Source organism: Marmota flaviventris, chromosome 8 (assembly GCF_047511675.1).
Source record: "Marmota flaviventris isolate mMarFla1 chromosome 8, mMarFla1.hap1, whole genome shotgun sequence".
Classification (NCBI taxonomy): domain Eukaryota; kingdom Metazoa; phylum Chordata; class Mammalia; order Rodentia; family Sciuridae; genus Marmota; species Marmota flaviventris.
In genome coordinates, this window is record NC_092505.1 from 33,078,666 (window position 1) to 33,098,293 (window position 19,628).

Sequence of the window (19,628 nt, forward strand, 5' to 3'; positions counted from 1 at the left end):
AAGTTAGAAGTGGGTTTTTTGTGTTGGATAATAAAAATAATCTGTTTTTTTAAAAATAAAATGATGTTCATAAAAGAAAGAAGAAACACTAGAAACACGTTAAATTAAAAAAAAAAAACAGCTTGTGATCAAGCCTTAAATTTAAATTTTTATAAAAATCCATAGGACATTGGAGTAATAGTCATGTCTTTTTGTGGACTCTTCTAAGAAGATTCCAGGCAAGTACCTTAAGAAAATGTTAGTATAAGATGTGCTAGAGGGCTGGGGATTTGGCCCAAGTGGTAGCACGCTTGCCTGGCATGTGCGAGGCACTGGGTTCAATCCTCAACACCACATAAAGATAAAATAAAGATATTGTGTCCACCTAAAACTAAAAAATAAAAAAAAATAGTTTTTTTTTTTTAAAAGATGTGCTAGAATATCTGAAATCCACTTGAAAAGAAAATCTGAATTTTATAGTTAAATTTTATCCAGATTGTTTTTGGGGGAAGATAAACTCAAGAAATAATATGTTCTTTTGTTTTCATTTCCCTAAGGTATATCTCCTTATATTTGTCTTTAACTCTTTTATATAATAAGAGAAGTAGTTGCTTATACTTTCAGTTCCATTGAAACTGTTTCCGTAGTGCTTAATTTGTTTACAGCCTTAATAGATTAGTTTATGACAACAACATGAGTAAATATTTTCCCATTTTGCAAATGAAATCAATGAGAACCAGATAGGTTAAATATTTGTTTAAATTATAAAAGAAAAAATAGAATTAACATTGTAAATATTTAAACATAGTTATCAAATACTCTGTAGCATTATAGTAATGCTGCTGTACCATTGATAAAATGAAATTCATTGAATATTGTTGGTATAGTTTTAATTTGAGGCAATAAAGTGTGTCTTTCTTGACATCCAAATACGAGACTTCTATTTTATCTGAAAAAGAAGCTTTCCATACATGTGATTTGTTGTTTGGAACTTAAGTATGAAGTTACTATCACTTTTTTGTGTGTGTTTCTAAAATGAAGTAGAAAAATTAAGAAATAAGATGTTAGTGATTTCTTCTTATAACTCCCTCTTTAAGGAAGTTGTACACTTTTATACTAGCTACATGAATCTACACAAGTGCTTATTTATTAAATTTTAGCACTGATTCACAGTAATCTTTATAGCTACTTAAAACACTAGATTTTTTGGCATATGATACCATTTAGGCATTAAAAGCATGAAAACACCAAGAAAGTTGGAAATCATTACAAATTGCTAATGCTGTACAGTAAGGATTATAAATACCTATGGAAGCATTTCTGGGCTAAAAATATGAATAGGATATTTATAGAAAAGGAAATCCCAACCACTTAATGCACTAATGAAACAGTTTTAGCCTTGCAAATAACCAGAAAATTATTAATTGAAACATCAACAGGAGGCGAAGTTCAATAGATTAGCAAATGTTTAGAACAAGGTAATACCATGTATTGATGGGGAAGTCTGTGAATGGAAGAAGCCTTCTCATCTGCAGGCAGGAGCACTTTAAGGACTATTTGACAATGTATATTAAAAATTTACAGTATGTTTTCTATGTCTTAGCAATTTTACTTCTAACTTTTAGAATTTAGGCTATCAGAATACTCATATCTTCACAGAAAGAAATCACATGGCACTCACAGCAGTATTTGTAGTGAAGTGACAAACATTTGCAATGTAGAAAAAAGTTAAATAAATATTAAATGAGACTAAGACAAAAACAATAAATTGGGGAGGGGGATGTGGCTCAGTGGTAGAGCAATTGCCTAGTAGGTGCCAGTCCCTGGGACTTGATCCTCAACACAGCCAAAAACCACAAGCAAATTGAATTAATGTGTAATACTTTGCCAAGATAATATTAATTTTAAAAGTAACTTATTCCTATGATTTTTCTTCCTCCCTCCTAAAGAGTATTATATATTTTCATGACATGTTTAATTAGTAAATACATAGGAAACAATTCCAGGAGCTGCACAATATTCAGAAACCAACAGAAAGACTAAAATTAGTAGTGATTAAAAACAATAATTGTAGGTACTTTATTCTTATTCTAACAATTCAATATTTTCTCAGGAAAAATGTTCTATAATAATTCTACATTTAAAATTTTAGTTTAAAATTCAACTTAAAATAAATCCAATAATAGATTTGAAAGAATAGAGTGATTCTAGGCTTACCTTTCTTTATTTACTATTTACATATATCTGCATTTTAATATAATTATTTTAATCTCTACCTGATCTTTGATAGAATTATAATTCTTACTTCTTTTTAAAAACATGTCATATTATGGTTTGCATATGAAGTGGCCCCCAAAATCTTATGTAGGATTGTTCAGAGATGAAATGATTAGATCATGAGACTTGTAACTTAAGTAGTGGATTACTTTGAATGGATAAGTAGGTATTAACTGTAGGCAAGTTGGGTTTGGCTGGAGGAAGTAGATTACTGTGGGTTTGCCCCTGGGGATTATAATATACCTGATTCCTTGAACTCAACCTTTCTCTGCTTCCTGGGTCCCATGTCCAAAGGTGCTTTCCTTTGCCACTTTCATGATGTTCTCCCTCATCTTGAGCCCAGTGTGTTGTAGTCAACCAACCATGGATTGAACCTCTGAAATCATCAGCCAAAATAAATGTTTCCTCCTCTAAGTCCTTCTTTTTAGGCATATTGGTTACAGCAACATAAAGCTCACAAGCACCTTAGGTCTCATTTTAAATCATTGGAATGCATATACTACAATGTTTTCTTCTGAACAACACTGCATAAAAAGTATAAAATGATCCAAGCCATTTTGATTATATACAATGCACAGGTTTTGTCTTTTCCAGGATGATAATGTCCAGAGAATTTTGACATAGTTGAAGATTTTGTCTACCTCACTCATAGTCTTGTTGTTTAAGCTTGAAAGTAAAACAACTTTTATACAAATCCTATCATATGTATAGACATTTATTAAATAAACATTAACAGACATTAAGTAGACATAAAATAATTATTGACACTATTTTGTAAACTCAATGAAACTAGCTGTGTGACCTTTTAATGCTTCAACCACACCTTGAATGAAAGATACATGTAAGGCAGACATGCTAATATTCTGAAGAGAGGATTCCATTTCCCTTTTAACTGATAGTAGATAATTAGAAATTCTTGAACCCAATGACTGGACACAAGACACATGTAATGATGAAGCTTTTCAAGAATTTTATGCTCTGATTATGCAACGATGAGAAGTGACTCTTAAATACTTTAGCCAATTTACATATTTGAATACTATTAATTTTACTGAGAGCCTGTTACTAATATTCATTTATAATGATTAACAAGCCATTAATTTCACCAATTGAAGCATATTTCTAAGATTCATTATGCTATTTGGAAAAGGCCTTAGTATGGTTTGAAATATGGATAGTAAAAGTGCTTTTAGTAGTTACACCCAGGTTTAGATTTTCTAAATTTAATTATAACTGAACACCCTTAGAATTCAATTTCCTGATTAGTATAAGTGACTAAGCCTAGAGGTAATATAATCGGTCTAGTACGATACTTGCATTTTAAGTGAAGTCATCAAAACAATGAGTATATTCAGTTTTATCAAATATGCATGATTTGTATTAGCTAAAATTTGTTGATATGACTGTGGAGGGCTTGGAGTTCATCACTGCACTGGTATTCTGATTAAGAACTAGTACATTGTAGAATTTTTTAACTCCACTTCTTTTTAGACATAAAAATGTTTTGTTAATCTGTCAAATAACTGATTTCCTCTTTTCCTTATCCCTTTGTACTATAATAATAGTCAGGAATCATGGTTATAAGAGCACAAGCAAACTTAAGTTGATTTAAATGGAAGTTCAAACTTTTTAAAAATATCACCCCAAATTGTGGGGCCCAGGACTGACTTAATCTTTGCTCCATCTCTATTACTTCATGGGATGCCAAGACTCTGCCCTCTCCATGTATCAGTTCTTCCTAATGCTGGCATGATCATAAAGTTTATCATCTAATAGATCATCCTGAAAGGAGAGAGTAAATATGTCAGAATTTTGAGTGGAATTTCTATGGTTACCTCTGATTGGGCAAACTTAAATAATATCTTGAAGAATTATTGTGGTCAGAGAATGGTTTGTGATGATTGACACATTGAATGATACATGCATAATTACCTGGATGGAAGTTTCATTAACATTTCTGGAACAGAATTAAAAATTAGAGCTGGGACCAAGGATGTAGCTGACTGATGGAGTGCTTGCCTCACATGTTCAAGGCCCTGGGTTTGATCCCATCACTGGAAATAAACAAGCAAAGAGAAACAAACAACCACCACCAAAGACAACCAAGGGCAATGGTAGAGAGTGAAGAGTAGCAATGATCATTGAGAAGGAAATCAACATTTATCCATGACTATTAACCTTTTACTGTCTCTTTATGATCTTTAAATAACTTGAAGGTAGGAGGGGAGATACTGAATGATTTTCTCATGTTATCTATACTGAACTTATAGATGTCATAGAAAGAAAATTACTATCCAAATATTAATTTGATATGCAAGTATTAAAAAAAGGGTCACATAAAGAAATTTTACAAATCTTCTCTTTAGCTATTCTTCTGCTAAACTGGGTTGGAGCTGGAAGACATTCGTTTGTGTGTGGGCATTAGTAAAAAACACATGGAGAGTACAAGGGGAAGGTGCTTTTCATTCTTTTTCTCTAAAATTCATGTTTCCAAATTATGGTAGAGACAATTTAGGAAAGTGAATCTAATCCTGCCAGTCTCTGAACACCTGCTATTTCCAATACTGTTTTTATCCTTAAAAAATTGAGGGAGAAAATGAGATTTTGTCATTTTAGTGTTCTTTGACCTGATCCTACAACTTTATTTTCATTGTGAAAAGAACACCTCCTACCACTCAAAATAAAATTCTTCCTTTTTTTCCAAGTTCTTCAAATAGAACACATTTATAATTTGTCCACTTATTTGATTAAAATAATTCATGTCCAACTAGGCATAAACTCTTAGGCTGGTCTCTCTAGTATTGCAGAAAAGAACAGGGGCTAATAATAATAGGTGTAGTCACATTTAATTACTAGAATTAATGTAAAGACTTTGTAATTACTTTCCATAAACCTTTTTTTTTTTAATTCAATGAAAACAGGCCAGGAAAGCAGCTAATTTCAGAAATCCTGTGGCTGCTTGCCACAGGATTTAAGCAACCAATGAGAGTCAGGGTCATTGACTTCCTGAAAAACCAAGGGTGACCACTAGTTGCAGGTTTCAATAACACCATTGGGAACTTTCCATTTAACTTGATATTTAAAAATGGCCAGTGGGAGTTTTCAATAGACTAAATCAATGTTGAAAGCAAAGTGCTATTAAAAACATGGATAAACATTGATTTTAGGTTTCAGGTCCTTTCAGGAACTATTCTTGGGGAGGCTTCTAATACCTCATAGTAAGAAGGGACTGCTATGGTTACACATAACACTGCACATAATAGTTGTCACAGTCGGCTTCTTGCCTATGTTCTTTCTTTATTGCATATTTGAAACCATGTAGAATTTTCTTAGTAATCACATTAGGATTAAAAAAAAAAAAGTCTCCTCAGGCTTTGTGGCCTCATGCTGCATGCATACCTAATTTTCAATATGGTTGTAATTTGGGGCTATGTGACAGGCAGCAAATCTTATATTTTGAGCATTTCCATTAGTGTCACTTCTGAATCCATCATCATTCAACTTATGTCTACTGAAATATGTTTTGCTGATCTGGACATAAATGGGCTGTGAATTGTAGCTACAGATGGCTCAGAAACATACTTTATAGTGAGCTAACTTTGAATGACTGGAGGGAAATTGACAGAAATACTACAAGGAGAAATTGTATATCACTTCAATAACAACAGAAATAAACTAGAATCAAAACAACAGGAACAATAATAATTTGCTCCCCACAAAATTCTTTCGCCTCCACCCAATGGATACTAAAATGAGTATGGACATTTCAAGCAGAAAAGATGAGACATTCCCATTCTCCGATTGTAGAGGATTTTCTGGCTAGCTATTGGGCTGGCAGGATTTGAGAGGGTATGTGCTCTCAGAAGTGGTCCACGATTGGGAAGGTCAGTGTGTGAAATTGAGCCAAAGACATTGACAGGAGCCAGGATCCTGCTGAATAACCCATATAAATGCCACGTTCAGAGGGACAGAGCTAGATGGTTAAGTGAGAGACAACATTCTATTTGAGAACCAGATTGTTAGCTGAGGCAGATTGCGAAGAAGTGAAGACACATGGCCAAGTGTTATGGAGAGGTATTTAGTTGGAAAATATTAATAACAATTGCTTAGAAAACTGTGTAACTGATTTAAATGTTATTGGAGTGCTACTTTCAATAACTTAAAAAATTCACTAATAATCATTTTTAAATGTAGAAATATTTCATACCAGGTAGAATCTCCATAGCAATCTCTATTGCTATGATCCAGGTGGTTTTAAGATTCTTCTGTCTTGAATCTTCTGATATGTTATGATGCTGCATCCAAGTTTAAGTCTCTTTTACATACTTCTCCAAGTTCTTGGTGGTCCTCATCCATTTGGAAGAATTATATAATATTCGGGGGCTATTTTCCCCATTTTTACTTTCTCTTTTCATTTCTTTTGTTAGCTTAACAAATAGCAGCTGGACAAATTCTCTCTCTGGCCATTTTTTTCTATTGTTTTCCTCTTTGCCTCCCTCTGGCACAATGTTCTTTAATCATTAAGTATTACAATTATGTTTTAGAAATTTTTAATTTTCTTTTCTATCCTCTGCCCACTTTTCTTTTTTCACAATAAAATTGTCTTTCACTTTAATAACTTACCAAACAACTGTGGGGAATCAAACTTTCTCTATGTAATCATTTCTTCAGTTTTCTTCTTGTTATCTGTAGCAATGATATCTCAAAGACCTGGTGACCTTGATTTTTTGTTACTATTTCTGAACAAAAGTTTAGTTTTATTGCAACTTGTGTTTGAACTGATTTCTCAGTATGTATTCCCAATTTTCAATCTATCAGTAGTATTTTAATAGCATGTGCATGTTGATCAATATATAGAGATCTGTTGGGATTCCTCTATCACTGGGACAAGGAAACCTAAACTCAAACTACCTAATGAGGCATAGTTTGTCAAAAGATCTCTGCTCCTGATAAGACTAACTGGCTGTTGCAGGTATTGCAAGAGCTGTGAGATTTGCAGGCAAGCTTAGGTAAGTGAATGTAGAGACCAAAGAAAGGCAAGCTGGTGTCCACATACTCCCATGTTCATCGGATGTTGAGATGAAAAGACTCTGAAGTGACAAATAATCTTAGAAAACTTCATCTCTCCTCAGCATGCCATCTCCAGAAATAGTTCCAGTTTTTGCCTTTAGCAAAACATCCCAGACTGAAGCACTGTATAAACTGGGTTGGGGATGGCAAGTATGCAGGGCCAGCTGATCAAGACATTTTCACTGCAAGAAGATCTTTTAAAAGATCAAACCATTTTCTGCCCCTCTACTACTCTCACTCTCAAAAAATTATGTGTTCCAAATCTTGAGTTTTTAAAAAATACCCTGCTATCTCTCTTCTTGCCTTCTCATGTGCTTGTACTGGATGGCAGCTGATACTTTTCTGATTATTTCCTTAATATGTATGTCTTAATTTTTCAACCTGTTAGAAATATTTTAACACCATTTGCATGTTGATGCACCACCCCAGCTATATTCTATGTGTTCCTCACCCGGCTATGCTACAGTTTCAGTTGGATATTTTCCTCGATGTTACAAGATTTTGACATTTTATAATTTATTGCAGTGAGGTTTAGGGCAGAACAGAGGGCTGATGTGGTTGTTCCTTCTGCAAACATTAACCAAAATCCTCTAGCATGATGTTTAAATATGAGGTGTCCCACATGCACTCACGTGTGAGACAACACAAGAATTTTCAGAGGTGAAATGAGTAAGAGTTGTAACCTAATCAGTGAATTAATCCACTGTGATATGGCTTAATGGTTTGTACCTTCAGGCAGGTAGAGAGTGGATGGAAGAAGCAGGTCATAGTATGCCTTTGGGAGTCATGTTTTGTCCCTGGAGAGCAAAGCTCCCTCTGCTGCCTTATTGCCATGCCCTTCGTCCATGATATTCTACCTCACAATGGGCTCAGAGCTAGAGTCAGCTGACCACGAGCTGAACCTCTGAAACTGAACTAAAATAAAAGTTTTCCTCCTTTATATTGTTCTCTTCAGGCACATAGGTCACAATGATCTAAAAATCTGAAAAAAAAAAAAAAAACGCATAATTTTCTTCATTCAGATTGTATTAACTTACTAGTGTTGTTTTAACAAATTATCACAAATTTGGTCAAATGTGTAATATTACAGTTTGGAGACAAAAGGTCAGGAAAGGGGTCTTGTGGGCCTACACTCAAGGTATTAGCTAGACTATGTTCCTTGTGGAGGTTGAGGAAGAAATCCAGTGTTTGCCTTTTTTATTTTCTCAAGGCTGCTCATGTTTCTTACATACAGCTGCATCACTCCAAGTCCTGCTTAGTTTTCATATTTCCTGCTCTGATTCTCCTGCCTCCGTCTTTGTCTTTTCTTTATTATGATGCTGTGATTACATTGGGCCCATGTGAGTAACCAGGATTAACTCCTTATCTCAAGATCCTTAACTTAATCATGTCTGTACAGTCCCTTTTGACATGTAGGGTAACATCCTCACTGGTTCTGGAGACTATGATGTAAACAGCTCTGTGGTGTCATCCTTCCATCTACCACAACATGTATATGGTTTAAATTCATCGGTCATTATCTAGGAACATCATGACTAATTCTTAGAGACATTACATCCATTATATATCATAATTTATTTAGCCAGTTACCTAGCAGTAATTTAGACAAAAATTGACTAATTAGTTATAAGGAGTCAGATATGGTGCTAGGAAAAGAAGATAAAATGGAGGACAAATTTATAAAATCTCTTCTGGCATGCCTTTCATTCAACTGATGGGGCGGATAAATGGGATTTTTTTTTTTTAATTTGTTCTTGAAGTCAGGGACAAGTTGGTTTTGTTTTTTTGCCTGAGTTGGATTTTGTTTGCACCATTTCCAGTGGTTTTATAGTTACAGGTACTTTTGGACAACTGATTCACTATGACTGTAGACATTAATTATTATAAGAAGAATATATAAGAAATACTTGAAAAGATTTCACTTATATATGAATATGTATGAATATAGTCTCTGCCATCACTGAAACAATCTTATCTAAATTGGTAATGGAAGACAGAGGGAGCCAACGAGATTTCTCATAGATTACCTGAGGGTCAGGGTTATACCTGGTATTTTTCTTAGATTCCCTACCTTTCTTACTTCAGTTTTGTGTCAGTAGAAGCACAGTAAATACTTGCTGATAGATTGGCTGAATTACCAGAAACAGCAAATAAAAGCACTGGGATGATAAGCAAGGGAGTGTCCAACTCAGGTTCTAGGGTCAGACTCCCACAGGAGTCAATGATCTCAGAGCTGTTGATATCTATGGTTACCCTTGCAAGGGTTATCTTTGCAATATTAAAAGACTGTATGTTTCTGAGACTTCATTTGAGCACAATTCTCTTCTGGTGAATAAATACAAGACAGAATGATCTATTCTCTGAGGTTCTTAAAAAGCAAGATGTGCCTTATAACCACTGACTGTTGACGCAGAAAAAATATCTAGTGTATGTATTGATTTATGATGAAAAAGGCCTTGTCTTCACAACCAGATTGTTTATATAAAGTACGTTCAAAAAATGAGCCTTCAGATTCCAGTTGACAGACATATCAGGCACAGTTTTCATAGGTCTAAAGTTGAGATAATTTTAATATTGAGCAGATATTCTGCAGCCCATGCTGATCATTATTTATGAATGATTTCAAATGCTGGATTAAAGAATAGTGATACAGACTGCAAAAATGTATCATTAAACCACTGAATTTAAAAGGAGAGGCTGTGAAACCCTGGGGTGCCAGGAGCAGCAACCCAATGTGCTGTGAAAACACATTAACTTTGGTTGGATCTGCTCCACCACCACCATTTGATCCTGAAATAGAAATGTAAAAAAAGGAGTAAAACAAACAAAATGCAGCCGAAGTGCAGAATATTTCCTCTCTGAGCAGCACAACACAAAATGTTTAGTTCAACTCTGAAAAGTATAGAATGTTCCAAAATTAGAGCAAAGGACCATTCATAGCCACTATCCCCAAATAAAGGGAGAGTGGGGTGAGTGGGGGAGAAGTGATCTCTCTACATTAGCTGTTTTGTCATCTTATTGTGGTTAGCTTTGCTTATTTCTTAGAGGAGATACTAATACTATTTGGAATGTGAATAGAAATTTCAAAAGTATTTTTCTCCTTGCTTTGAATTGATTTCTTTTTAAATATTTTCATTTTAAACATAAAAGTATACCTTTTTTTTTTTTATTCTTTTTGCAAAATAGGTGTTCCAGTAGCTGGGGAGAGGTGCTGGAATGAAACATGGTAAGGAGCTTGATGCTACAAAAAAATTCTTATTCAATTTGTATACATCTTGATGCCAGCCAAGGTACTGCTATTTTTATGTAATTAACCTTACAAGCTTTGAATAAAATCAGTCTTGACAATTTCCTACTTTAGCTGTATGATGACCATCTCAGTTCTGTTTTTGAGCTCTAACGAATGAGCTGACACTAGGTAACTTATAAAGAACAGGCATTTGCTTTTCACAATTTTGGAGGTTGAGAGATCCAAGATCAAGGCCCTGGTAGTTTTGGTGTCTGGTGAAGATTGTTGATGGGTTGTTGCTGCATTCTCTAGAGAGGATGAACATGTAAGCTTATAAGGCGGAAGGCAGGACAAAGGGATACTTATTTTAACCTTGAGAACTTTTATAACAGTGGGTATTCCATTCACAAAGAGTCCCTCCTCAAGATGTAATCACCTCTCAAAAGATAAACTTCTTAATATAGTTGCAATGGATATGAAGTTTCAACATCAAATTAACAGAAGACGCTATCATTCAAATCATAGCAATAACCTTCGGTTCCAAAGGTGGTGACTCCCTAATGGTCTAACCTGACAAAGGAAGCTGCCTCAAGTCTTTATATTGGATGAACTTTTGCAGGAAATTGGCTGTATACATACCCTTAGCCTAGAGAAACAGAATTGAGGTATTACTGGAGACCTGGGGGAAGGTGAGATAGATACATAAAGGGCTTATTTGATATGATCTGGGATCACAAAGAAGATGCAGCCTTGGCCAGAGAAGCCTCTTGAGGACCTGAGGATGAAAGCATGACAGAAACATCCTGTATTTTTTGTTATCAGCCCTCTAGTTTTCCACAGAGCCTATTGTTGGTAAATCCACAATAAGACACCAACAAACTGAGGCTAGAGCTAGGAAAATTAAGCCATCAGGAATTTGGTGCCTTGCTGTAAAGTGAAGAGCAAAGTATGGTGAGAGAATGGATATGATGACAGTTGAGGATACCTGGAGTAGTTTCTATGCAGTCACTTGTTCTTATAATCTGGTTCTTTCATCTATTAACATCTGTCCCTCTTTCTGGAGAAATACTTCCCCCTCTTCTTGCTTAATACCAACACTCATTTATAAACACCATTGCTATATAAACAAGCAGGTTAGAAAAACTGTGAGGAATTTATAAGCCATTGTGAAACACAGAAATTTATTGATGAAGATTTAGAATAATGGCTATAAATGGGGCAGTTGTGTATTTATTGGCCAATTAATTGTGTGAATATTCTTGTTAGTGCCTAGTATCATCTCTTTTTATTCAGGTCCAGGAATCTTATCCTTGTGTTCTTTGATTTTCAGATACACCATGTCTTGCTAATTTTATCATACATCATGCTGCCCATGAATGCTGGCTCCCATTGACCCTCTCAAAGATTTTTGCTGTGTATTGTTGAGGATAATTAAGTCTTATTCAGAGTATACAGGGAAATGTGAAAATGTACAATAATTAATTTTTTGGGCCATGTTAATTGGACCATTAAAATTATTTTATAGCATTATCATGGAATCATACATCTTCAAAAAGCATCTCCTCTAAAATTCTTCAGGTCATAACCACTGTGTTCTTAGGGCATTTTTAAATTTTAACTGTACCTGTGTCTTTAATAGAGATCATCAGAAGGAAAAGTAGGCAGGAATCTTTGTGTCTTGTCTAGTGGGTTTAAGATCCACCTGGGAGAGGTTTGAAGTCATCACTTTGATGGAAAGGACACAGTCATGGTATATAAATGTCCACTCTAAAAACTTCAGGGTAAAGTTGATATTCTGCACAGCTCATATTACCAAACAAGGTCACAATTAAATTACTAGAGGTTAGGACTTCAACATTTTGTGAGAGACAAAATTTAATCCTAACACTGTCCTTTGAAGACTGCCTGATGTCCAGCATGGCATGTGGGGAATGGTACAAGTACCATTGGTATAAGTGATGAGGGTAAATATCCCCCACCTCCACTGCTTTTGGGTGTCACATAAAGGAAGTGGCACCATGGTTGGAAATTGATAGTAGAGAGCCACAGAAACCCACACATGAAGATTAGCAGAGGGCTATTGGAGGACATGAATTTTGAACTAGTTCTTTGTCTGATGTGAGTGAAATTTATGTAGAATCACAGCTTTGACACCGTTCTAGAATCCTAATGGTACATGGTCCCATGATGGAATGTTTTTTCTTTCATTTTGTGGTGGTATGGAAGTAATTTCCAGTTTTAAAATTTTGGTTCTTATTGCTTCTTTCCATGGAAATATCTATGGTTATATACATTGATTTATCTAGAAAAGTCATATACCAGTGTCATCTCCCTAGGAAATTTAAAAAACTGAAGTGTTACCGTGCATGTACTGTTGATGACATGATTTCCAGTGAAATGTAAGCACAAAGTGATTGTATCAGTATCATGTTGTAATAAAATTTATGAGAATAAGCAGACATTGCTCTGAGAATAGAATTAAATAAATAAAATAAAAATGATGCTACTTATAGCATCGTTAGCAAATAAAGTGATTGTTTTTATTTTTCCAGTGTTTATAATAGCATTCTCAAAAATGGCCTCCTTTGGGAATATGTAGTTAGACACTGTGGGTTCTGATCTAATCCATGGATACATTAGAAAAAGCAAATCAGCTCTGTAGAATTATTAATGTCAGTGATGTTAAAAATTCCTCATTGATCAAAACTTAAATGGAGAAGTACTTTAAAACTATAATCTCTGACTTGAAGTACAAATTAAAATATATTTGAAAACCTTACTCTCAGAAGATAGGTTTTTCATTAGGAAAGAGATCATTCTGAAATAATGTTTCAGTATCAAAGTATGTGAAATTTCAATTCTAAGGAGAATGAATGTACAATAAAGTAATTATCTACTATTAGTAACTTTGAGGGGAAAAAGTTTCTTCCTTTTAATGAAGAATTATTATTTCACTAAATGTATCATAGTTTAGCTAAGTTTAGTGTTTAATTCAGTGATAATTTAGCTTTAGAATTTTGAGTCTTATCATCATCTAGGTAAAAAAAAAGGATAGGTAAAACATCTATCAACAACTTTTTGCTATTTTATGACTTCATGATACATTTATGTCATGGGACTGGAGTCTGGTTCTCAATGTTTTAAAGTCTGGATATTGATTTTATCTGTCTATCTGGGGATGTTCATACTTTAGCATATTCATTAAAATAACAATAGACTAATTTGAAAGTCAGAAAGCAATTTTATAGTTGTACATGGAGACATTCAGATGTTTAACCATTCTCTTTTTTATATAGTCACTCAAAGTTGCTGTGGATTCCTACATTCTACAGAATTAAGTCTAATATATTTATCTTAGCAGATAATAGAGGATGACCTTATCGTAAATATTTTTCTATACTCACCTCCTGTTATTCCCATCCATTCCTGTTACATTCCAGAAAATTTTCCAGCTTTACATTGTCCTGTTTTTATGAATCAGCCACCTACATTATATCCTTCAATTAAAGTGTTGAGCTGTTCAAATCTTTTCAGGGCCAGCTCTTGTTATTCATTCTTAAAAGCTTCTTTAAGCCCACCTTCTGTTTCCAAACGCCAAAGAAATAATTATTATCTCTTTTCTATATACTTTTACTTAATACTGTAGCTGTGTTCCTTAGATTTTATTTCCCCTTTGGGTATGCATTTTGAAGGCAAAAAATAATATATTTCTTCTTGCAAAATAGTCTTCCATTTATCATTTTCTCAATAATGATCTAATTGAATCTTGAAATAAAAAATAGAGTTAATATTTATACTGGTTAATGATTTTAAAATTAATGAAAAAAATCTGACCAGAGAAATTTAGACAGTTTTTATGAATAGCATTAATAAAATCTTGTAGTTTGATTCAACCCTCTATACCAAAAAGAAATATTTGACAAACAATTTCAAACATTTGCCTTTCTTATTCTTGAAGTACCAGCCAACATATTATATAATGCTTGGCTCATAAGTATGTGCTCAATAAATTTCACACTAATGCATGCCAATGTCAAATTCTCAGCTCAGCTCTCTCATTCTTCCCTACTAGATTTCAGGCATGCCTTAGCAGTCTGCTGACATTACATATAAGGGGTAACAATTAATTAGGTCACAGTTTATCTTACACTGGCTTTATTTTAGTCTCTTTAATGAGATTTGAGCAGCACCCTTGTGTAATCATTTTCACATTTAGAAACCATCTGTTAGAATGGGTCACTTCTGCAGATGGCTAATCTCATTAATTTATGTTGAATTTTTTCAGCTTCAATAGCAGACTGAAATTCTTCCACAACTTTCCAACCTTTGGAGAAACACATTTGGAGCCTTCAGAAATCTAAGAGCCGACGAAGAAACTAAGTGTATCCTAATTTATCTGCAAATTTCTTTTACAACAAGAATGATTCACAGCATATAAAGTACAAATCAAATTGACTCATTTATACAGCCTATTGTTACTTCCCATGGAGAGCCAGCATGCCATTTAGAAAGGTGGTAATTTGGGCATTAATTAGTATTGACTCAAATGTTGACTCATGACAACTCTGTTCCTCCAGAAATGACATAGGATGAATCCTATTGAATTCCCATGTTTCTTCATCCAATCTTAAACATTAGTGATAGTAGAGCTCGAATCGTGTATGAATGTGTTATCTACAATTATTTATTAAGAAAAATACAAGTACATTTTCAGGTAATTTGTCTTTATCTACAGGTTTAACACTAGTACTATTGGAAAAAATCCTAAATTGTTTATTTTGCATACAGAGTAAAGAGCACTTGTACATAATAGTAAACTAGAACATTCAAGTGTCCTAGAGAAGAAGGGATACCTTAATTATATGGGGCTATGTAATTGAGGTTATCCCACATAACATGATATCATAAAATATTTCCTTCATAAAATTGGGAAAATCACTCTCATAAATGTCAATAACACTCTGGAGAGAGTTCATTAAATATTAGAAATAAAGGAACCTTAGACCCATCCCATCTCTTCACTTTTCACTGAGGAAATTAATACAGAAAGCTACTGTGACCTATACACAATCAAGCAGATAATTAGTTAGAGAAGTCAATCTGGGAAGACTCTCTTAAAACTTTTTTTCATTTAAATTTCATCACTTACCATTAACTATCTCTGTTTTCTATATTTTTGTATGGCGGAGGGTCCAGGGCTCCTGAAAATGCATGAATTAAGGAAAAATTATGTCTCACAGTCTAGAAAAAACTTTCCCCTTTTTTAGTCTTTTGGTGGTGGTGCTGGAAAGTGAACCCAGGGCCTTGTGCATGCAAGGCAAGCAGTCTACCAGCTGAGCTACACCCACAGTCCTAGAAAGAGCTTTCCCATACCTAGACTGTTTCTTGCCCTAAATGTTACTGATCTGTACTAGCTAATTAATCAGCCACACTTTCTACTTTCCTAATATGTAGCTAGTGTGCTACCTTTCTTAAAGTAACATGGATTGAGTGGGAAAGACACTAGCAAAAGGGATAATATATTCATTGTTTTGTGTGATTGCATCAATGTACAAGACAGACAGATAATCTGATTCAGGTTTTAGATCAGCCCTATATGGGACATTGTCAATATGGCAGGAAATGCCAAAGGACAATGGCGAGACTGCCTGCTGGCTCTTGCAAGTTCTCTATTTAAAGATAGGTGGTATTCTGCTCACTTTAACTTGGCTAAATTAGACCACGAAGGTGGCCTGATTTTGGTGGGGCATCTTTCCATCCCTGCACGGAAAGGGGCACAGGGCTGGGCCTGAAGAATGAGATAAGGAACAAACCCCAGGAAGAGGAAGGGTAGGTAGCAAGTATTTGAGAACCACTATAGAGTCAATTTCAGAATCTAAAACCACAGCATATTTTTAAAAAGTTATCTTTAATAGTAGTTAATAAGGGTTTAAACCATTTAAACACCAAGAATTGGTTTCTATCACTTTCCTAATTAATTACAGAAAAAAAAAAATGTTCCAAATGCATAGCTTTCAAATTGAAAGCAAATAATGGTAGAATAGAACAAAGGAAGGAAGGGAACAAAGAAGGAGGGAAATGAAGGGAGGGGAAGAAAGAGGGAGAATAAAAATAAAGACAGAGGCAGAAGAAAAAAGTTTTCACAGATGTTGCAGGGTGACTAACTTTTTTTGTTCCTCTAGGATCCAGCGGTTCCCGTAGATATGGAATTTTCAATGCATAAACCAGGAAAGCCTAGACAAATTGGGATGCATGGCTTCTATATGTACATGAATTTCATGAAGAAAGAATGTTCACAGAGAATAAGCATGGAGGAGAATAAAATGTGAGTTTGCCTGCTACAGTTTCACATATGATAAAAGAAGACAATATTCTTGGGTCAGAGACAAAGGCCTTAGTCAGAATATGGTGTTTTCTTGTGTTTACTCCAAGTCCCAATCCCTATAGAGTGATAGAAAAAAATATAAGGGTTTCTTTGCAACAGACAAGAAACTCTGAGCTTGGAGAACCCAGATATTGTTAAATTTATTTTAACTGATACATGGAAACATAAATTATGCACATCACTGCAGAACCAAGTAATGTTCTGACATACAAATGTACAATGCTTAATGCTTAAACCAGGTTAATCATGTACATCTCCTCAAATATTTTTTTATTTATTTATGGATAAAATTTTTAAATTTCTTTCTTTTACTTTTTGGAAATGTATAGCATATTATTTTTATCTCTAGTCATCCTACTGTGCAATAGTACTGGGACTTTTTGCTATTATCTAATGGTAACTTAGTATACACTGATCAAACTTTCCCATTCCCCATTCCATTCTCCAGCTTCTGGTAATTTCGTTTCTGTTTTCAAGGTCTAGGAGGTCAACTATTTAAGACTCCACATAGGAGTGAGCTCATGTGGTACTTGTCTTATTGTGCCTGCATTATTTTACTTAACATAAGATCTCCAGTTACATCCATGTTATAGCCTATGGTAGCATTTCATTCTGCTTTTTTTGCTGGTAGTATTCCATTGTGAATATGTCCCACATTCTTTATCCATTCATCAGTTGATAGATACTAAGTCTGTTTCCATTTCTTGGCCACTGTGATTAGTGCTATGGTGAGCAAGATGGTGCAACTGTCTTTTAGACATACTGATTTTATTTCCTTTGTATGTATACCCAGTGGTCAAATTGTTCAATTATTAGTGGTTCCATTTTTAATTATTTTGAGGAACCTCCATACTGTTTTCCACAAAGCCTATACTAATTCACACTTCTGACAACAGTGTAGAAACATTATCTTTTTTCCATGTTTTTGCCAGCACTTGTTATTTTTAGTCTTTCTGATAATAGCATTCTTACCAGGATAAGGTAAGAACCATCTCATTGTGGTTTTGATTTGATTTCTCTGATGAGTAGTAATACTCAAAAATACTGAGAATTTTGCATTTATCTGTAGATCTTTTGTATTTCTGCTTTTGAAAAATGTTTATTTAGATCCATTGCCCATTTGTAAATTGGACTATTTGATTTTTTATTTTTTTGCTATTGGGTTTCTGGAGTTCCTTATGCATTCTTGATGTCAACCCCTTGACAGATGTATTATTTTTGAATATTTTCTTCTATTCTGTGGGTTGTTTCTGCACTTCATTGATGGTATCTTTTGTTGTGCAGAAGTTTTTTGGTTTCATGTAATTCCATTTGTCTCTTTTTGATCTTGCTTCTTGTGCTTTGGTGGGGGGGGGGGGGTGGAAGCCTTGTCCTAAGAATCTTTGCACATTCCAATGTCCTGAAGCATATCCCCTGTTTTCTTTCAGTAAATTCATGGTTTAAGGTATTTAAGTCTTTAAACACTTTCAATTGATTTTTGTAACTGGTGAGAGGGTCTATTTATCACTCTGCCTGTGGTTATCAATTTTCCTAGCACCATTTATTGAAAACACTCTCTTTGTCATATGCATGTTCATGGCACCTTCAGTGACAATCAGTTGTCTGTACACGCAAGAGTCATTATGTTCTATTGGTCTATTTTTTTTTTAATTTTTTATTGTGGGTTGTTCAAAACATTACAAATTTCTTGACATATCATATTCCACACTTTGATTCAAGTGGGTTATGAACTCCCACCTTCACCCCATACACACATTGCAAAATCACATCAGTTACACATCCATTGATTTACAAATTGCCATACTAGTGTCTGTTGTGCTCCGCTGCCTTTCCCGTCCTCCACCCTCCCCCCTCCCCACCTCTCCCCTCCCCTCCCATCCTCTCTCTCTACCTCCTCCACTGTATAACCCTGAGGGTCTCCTTCCATTACCATGCAATTTCCCTTCTCTCTCCCTTTCCCTCCCACCTCTCATCCCTGTTAAATGTTAATCTTCTTCTCCTGCTCTTCATCCCTACTCTGTTCTTAGTTACTCTCCTTATATCAAAGAAGACATTTGGCATTTGTTTTTTAGGGATTGGCTAGCTTCACTTAGCATAATCTGCTCTAATGCCATCCATTTCCCTGTAAATTCTATGATTTTGTCATTTTTTAATGCAGAGTAATACTCCATTGTGTATAAATGCCACATTTTTTTTATCCATTCGTCTATTGAAGGGCATCTAGGTTGGTTCCACAGTCTTGCTATTGTGAACTGTGCTGCTATGAACATCGATGTAGCAGTGTCCCTGTAGCATGCCCTTTTTAGGTCTTTAGGGAATAGACCAAGAAGGGGAATAGCTGGGTCAAATGGTGGCTCCATTCCCAACTTTCCAAGAAATCTCCATACTGCTTTCCAAATTGGCTGCACCGATCTGCAGTCCCACCAGCAATGTACAAGTGTACCCTTTTCCCCACATCCTCGCCAGCACTTGTTGTTGTTTGACTTCTTAATGGCTGCCAATCTTACTGGAGTGAGATGGTATCTTAGGGTGGTTTTGATTTGCATTTCTCTGACAGCTAGAGATGTTGAGCATTTTTTCATGTACTTGTTGATTGACTGTATGTCCTCCTCTGAGAAGTGTCTGTTCAGGTCCTTGGCCCATTTGTTGATTGGGTTGTTTGTTCTCTTATTGTCTAATTTTTGGAGT